This window comes from Capsicum annuum, chromosome 11 (genome assembly GCF_002878395.1).
Source record: "Capsicum annuum cultivar UCD-10X-F1 chromosome 11, UCD10Xv1.1, whole genome shotgun sequence".
Classification (NCBI taxonomy): domain Eukaryota; kingdom Viridiplantae; phylum Streptophyta; class Magnoliopsida; order Solanales; family Solanaceae; genus Capsicum; species Capsicum annuum.
Window position 1 is genome coordinate 7,303,316 of NC_061121.1, and position 5,898 is coordinate 7,309,213.

The 5,898-nt window shown below is 33.4% G+C and overlaps 1 pseudogene; it reads right to left on the bottom strand.

The window, feature by feature from the left end:
- Positions 1-493: 493 nt before the first annotated feature.
- On the bottom strand, positions 494-4,959 carry LOC107854397 (annotated as a pseudogene).
- Between the last annotated feature and the right edge of the window lie 939 nt (positions 4,960-5,898).

Consider the following 5,898-nt stretch of genomic DNA (forward strand, 5'->3'; position numbering starts at 1 on the left):
AAGGTATAATGAAAAATTATACAAAAATAACTTTTTAACTGTAAAATACAACATAAAACACAACTAATGTAATAAGAACTTCTAATGTATAACATATTGAAAATATATATCATTAGACTTATATTATACATTAGTCTTCCAAAATAACTAATGTATAATGCCTGATATATTATATTTTATACTTTCAAATAAAAACTTCAAGAATGTATAATGTTACACCATACATATAAAATATTAACATTATGCATTATTTATTTATAAACTTGTCAGAATGTATAATGTAACGTAAACTTATACAAAATTCATAGATTATAGTTGTATAATTCGACTAAATACAAAAATAGTCTCTTCTATATATACAAAAACTTACATTATACATAAGTGTGTTAAATAAAGTAATGTATAATGTATAAAATCTACATCTTTGGATACAATGAAAAGTAATTTTTTCCCATCGTAGCAAATCACTTATTCTTTTGAGTAGCTTCGGTGTTCAAATTGCAGTTATCTTTGCAACCATAAAGCTAGCCTGTTTCAACAAAAAATAAACATAAAATTAGACAAAATAATGAAACATATAATATAGAATCTTTGAAATATAAAGTTAGGTCCAAGAATATTGGAAGAATTTGATATTACAAAACAGAATCTTTGAAAGAGTATTACAAAAATATAAAATGGAGCATGATCATTCCTTTTCAGAAATAGAATAATATAAACAAACATTAAATAATCAAATAATTAGGATTTAAATTCTTACAGAAGATTGAGTAAGTGATTTTGTTGATTCAATCGTTTGAATAAACTCCGTTGTGCTCTGTTCACAAGATTCATTTTTCGTGGTATGTTCCACCCCGTTGTGCTCTGTTGATGATGATGTTGACCCAATTGAGATTTTTCGAAGCTTCTGATAATTTGTTGCCATTTTTTTTGCCTTTATTTTCTCAAACAAGTCCATGACTTTCTGATTTGGTGAAGTTAAAAAAAAAAATTAAAAATTAATGAATGAAATCAATAAGTTCAATTAATGTTTGAAAACTTACAATGGTAAACTCTAAGTATGATTACTTAATTTTAGGTGTGAAAAAAAGGATTGAATAATGGAGGATAAACTGATTTGTAATAGGAGAGAAAAAGAGGGAGGAAAAGGCGGTCTTTTTTTTTTTTTTGTATAATATTAAGGAGAGAGAAATTACCAAATAAGGGGATTTTTGTAATTATTTTGGGATTTGTGTAAATACTTTACCAATTTGAGATGTAATGTAATTATGTAACTTTAACTTGTGTATATAGGTAATTTTTAGAAAAATAAAAGTGTAGTTTCTCTAACCGTTCAAGCTTTTAAATGAGATAGTCACACACTTCAACAACTAATGTTCCTCCTTTCTGCAGGAGAGAACTTAGACATTGAGCTTGGTGAAAGCTAGTGGTTATCAGACAAATAACTGGAGTGTTGTGATTTTGAAATAAGGCTAGGTCTGTTGAATATCAAGTTTCCCTTTATGTGGAACACTTTATTTTTATTTCGTCTGTGAAAATGTTTGCATCTTTCCTTTTCTGTTATGGTTGTATTTGCTTTGTTTCATTCGTGTGAGAATGTTGCTTTCATCTATTAACCTTGCTAACTTCTAATATTAACCTGACATTCTGAAGTTAGTCTGGATCTTCGATAATCACCATACAATGAAAATCACTTGACAGAATAGATGTATGTGTTGAGATAATAGTGTATTTTGTTTATTGAACCAGGTTGATTCACTCATTTCATCATTCGCCTGCTAGTGTAGTACATGTCTTGGGCTAGCCTCAACACTATTCAATGATGGCCTATATGGCTAGGGCTTGCCTTAACATGATGGTTTTGTCCCAACTTTAGCAAACCCTTGTGCATATTATTTTATTTCTTGTGTACAACCTAGGTAAATCTTTTGTGTATCCTTATTTTCAACCTTTACTTAGAAGTGTATACATGAGTTATTTTGTACCTTACTTAGGAGTCTTAGATCAGTTACTTTACTTGTATATATAGAACATTGTACAAATAAAGCTATTATTCATTCAAGAAAAAGGAGAAGAAAATTTTCCGTAATTCGTTTACATTTCCTTTCTGTAATTTTCTTTCAATTCTTACAGTATGAGATTATACCACATATATAGCGATACATCTCGTTGAACCCTCTCATAATCAATTCATTCTTGTACTGTCAGTCGTTGGAGGCTCAGACTGCAACTGAACGTGTTTGGAAAACAACTAAATTTGGGATGAATCTCCTTTATATGAGCAAGTAAATATCTTTGTATTTAATGACTTACAAAGCTTCGAAGCACAATAACTAGAATTCAATTTGCAAATTTAAGGTTTCGTAATTTGAACTTGAAACCTTAAGATTCAAAAATAACTATAATTCATCTGAAAAATTTGAAGTTGGAGATATAAATCACAGCACTTTATTGGATTGGAATAACATGTCTTCCAACAAAACAATGAAAGATAAAAGCAATTGTTTTACAAGAATGAAACAAACCAAATACAAACATAAAAGAAAGAAGCAAACAGTTTTAGAATTGAGAAAGAAAATAAACATTCCACATGATCAAAAAGTCGAAAAGTAACAACTACAGGGAGCACACTTCAAATTCACCATTCTTGAATAAGCAAAAGACAAACAGTTTTTCTAAATTGGAAGAACAATCTTATCAGATGACTGGACGACAGACAAAACATGAAATGCCGCGACATCACATACATGAACTCACATTGAAGTTCCGATTTTTCTCCTGCAGAATGGAGGAAAACTAGTAAATGAATTAACAGGGAAACAAAGAGAGGAAAACTGTTTCAGATAGGTTTAGAACACTAAATCACTCAAAGCAATCCTGTTAAGTGCATTCAGAATGTAAGGGAAGAATTAGTGTTTCGCAAATTGTTATGTGCAAAGATATAGCATTAATGGATGTTCTACTAAATGTGATATGTATAGTCTAGAGATAGAAAATGTATTCCCAAAGGAAAAGAACATAGCCATGCAAGAAAAATATTAGCAAAGAGTACTGTACTATATGCAGATGAGTTTGACTAACGTTTCAACTTCACTGTGTGGCCTTGGATTCAGTTTCCGGAGGGAACATGCTGAACTTGAATTTTATGTTTTTGGATGTCTTACGTTCAGTATATCTTTTGCAGATTTGACCGCTTTTCTTGTATTATCCAGCTGCATCTCGTGAAGATTAGGTATCAGCCAGCTCAAGTGGCACAGCGTTTAGCTTATCACAGGAGACAAGAACAAGGTGCCTAAGAATGGGGAAGCAAAGATTCGAAGCTTCCCAAGTTTCTAATTCTGCCCTCTCTATCCACAATATCTGGAGCTGGCTAAAACCTCCTACCTCCGGCCTCCAAGTATCACCCATGAATGCATTTTCTTTTAACTTTAGAACCTCAAGTGATTCCAATTGACCTAATCTATCTGCCTCGCTCCAAGGAAACTTTGTGTTAGCAAAAGTTAACTTCTTCACTGTACGTACAAGTCTAAAGAATTCTGGAGGGAGATGAAGCAATTTATTCATGTAAAGAGCATCATTCAACAGTTTCAGATGTTCCATGAACTTTAGCTCTTCAAGATTGCTGATTCCACCTCTGGTTTCAAGAAAAGCCACCATGTGACCTCGGATGCTCAACTTTTTTAGATTACACGCCTTAGCGAGCACATCTTTCTTGCAACTTTCTGGTGAAACCATAGAAAGAGTTTGTAGACAAGAAGCTTTACGTGTTGTGGTAGTAAGTGATGGCAATTTTGCAGGTATGTTGGTGTGCAGATGCCGCAGCTCTAACATGTTCCATATTTCTTCTTTTACATCAATGGTGGGCTCTGAGGTACTTGTATTAAGTATTAGAGTTTGTAGATTCCAAAATGTACCAAAGGTTGGAGAAAGGACCTTAAAGTCACCTGAGATAGCAATATACCTCAAAATGAAATAATTGGTTAAAGTCCTTGGAGAAAAGAAAATTGAGAGATTCAACGTCCAAGACCCTGATAAGTGAAAATGTTTTGTTAATGAGTTTTATGTCATTAGGAGACAACTCAATTTGTTTTTGTTTTGAGGAAAAACAATAGAAAGATCTCACATGTTCTGCAAAGGTCTTGTGGCGAGAAAGTCATACAGAATAGAGGGTTCAATACACAATCGGTGGCGAGTATCTTGGTCCTGTATAGAAGAAATAACATTATCAGGTGTTTTACATATTTCATGAAAAAGCCATTTGTTAGTAGCCTCCTTTCTGCAAAACTCGTGCAACATATCATGAAGACGGCACGCTTTAATTTGACCATTGGACCTCTTTTGCATCAATATCAGATAATTTCTTTTGGCAAGATCGTTCAAATGAAGTTCATCTATCTCCTCAAGAGCGTATGTTTGTTGGGGCTTTGTTAACCCTTCCACTATCCACATACGAATCAATTTCCAAGAAGGGATATCAAAGCCTCGAGGAAAGACACCACAATACAAGAAGCATGTCTGCACTTCTTGGGGCAAACGATCATAACTCATATGTACAAATTTCAAGCAGCTCTCTTGGCTATTCTTATAAAGATGTTCTGCCACATTTTTCTCAACTCTTTGCCTATCACTTTTGTAGGGACGACCTCTTAATGCTCCTGCAATTACCACTACTGCAAGTGGTACTCCACCGCAGCTTCCTGCAATTTTTTGTCCAAGTCCTACTAATTCATCCGGACAGGTTCCCTTTCCAAAAACTCTCTTTACCAACAATTCAAAACTTTCTTTTGGAGTCAAAAATTTAAGATTATGAGGATTGTAACATCTCACAGCCTTTCTTTGTGAGATCCTTCAAGGGAAATTTTGTCTTTTTGTTTTAACATTTTCCCAATTAATTAAAAACTCTTTTTATTCATTGGATCCAGAAAATTATTTGCAAATACGTTACTTTTTTTTTTTCATTTCCAGCAAATAACACGTTACTTTTGTTTTCCTGCAAATAAATATCTTTTATAGCTCATCAGTTTTATGTGTTTAGCTGTCTCTTTATTTTCCTTAATTTCTTGTATTAAACCCTCCTCCTCATCCACCAGTTTCACGACTTAATATCACCTCCCAACAGTCTTAATCTCTCTCTCAAACTCAACTTCTAAGAAGCTCCATAGGTTGGCTCAAGTGATCAAGCTTATCCTTGCGATCTAAAGTCCTTTGTACGTTTTGAGGTATGTAAAATTGTCTCTTTCTCACTTTCCTGGATGTTCTCTTTTATGTTTTGTAACCTGTTTCCCTCCACATGGTCTGGTATTGTTAACTTGGTGCGTGGATTAGGAACTTGGTGTTTGTATATATTAAAGAATTTTCCCTGGTTGCCTAAGTTGTTTGTAAAGTTCTGAAAAACTTGAGTCTGGCAGTAGAGTCAAAGCCCATGTTAGGCATCCCTGCAAAACCGAGTTTCTGTAATTGCTACGATTTCAAAGGTCCTTAATTGTCGTAAACTAACCACCTTGGTGCTAACGGATTTTGTCTTATGTTGGGTCTCTCTCTAATGTATGTACAATCTAGTTAAGGCTACTGAACTAATAGATATTGACTTTAGGTTGCCCTGTTTTTATTTCATGTCGTAAACTAGTGATATGATGTTTGGTTGACGCTCTACAGTAAACTATGTTGGCTTATTGTTCTTGCCTATGATATGTGCATGTTGGTTATAGTGGTCCAATTAGGATTAATGTTTGCAAGCATGATTCCCTTTGTAAATGTGTTTTATTTGATTATCACAAAGTTGCGAAGCACTCATTATAGCTTCAGCAGTTACATCGATGCTCCAAGGATTTTCCCAGACTTACAGTTAGAATCCTATTTAATACTTAAGAATTATTTTTGGACAAATTTAGTTATCCC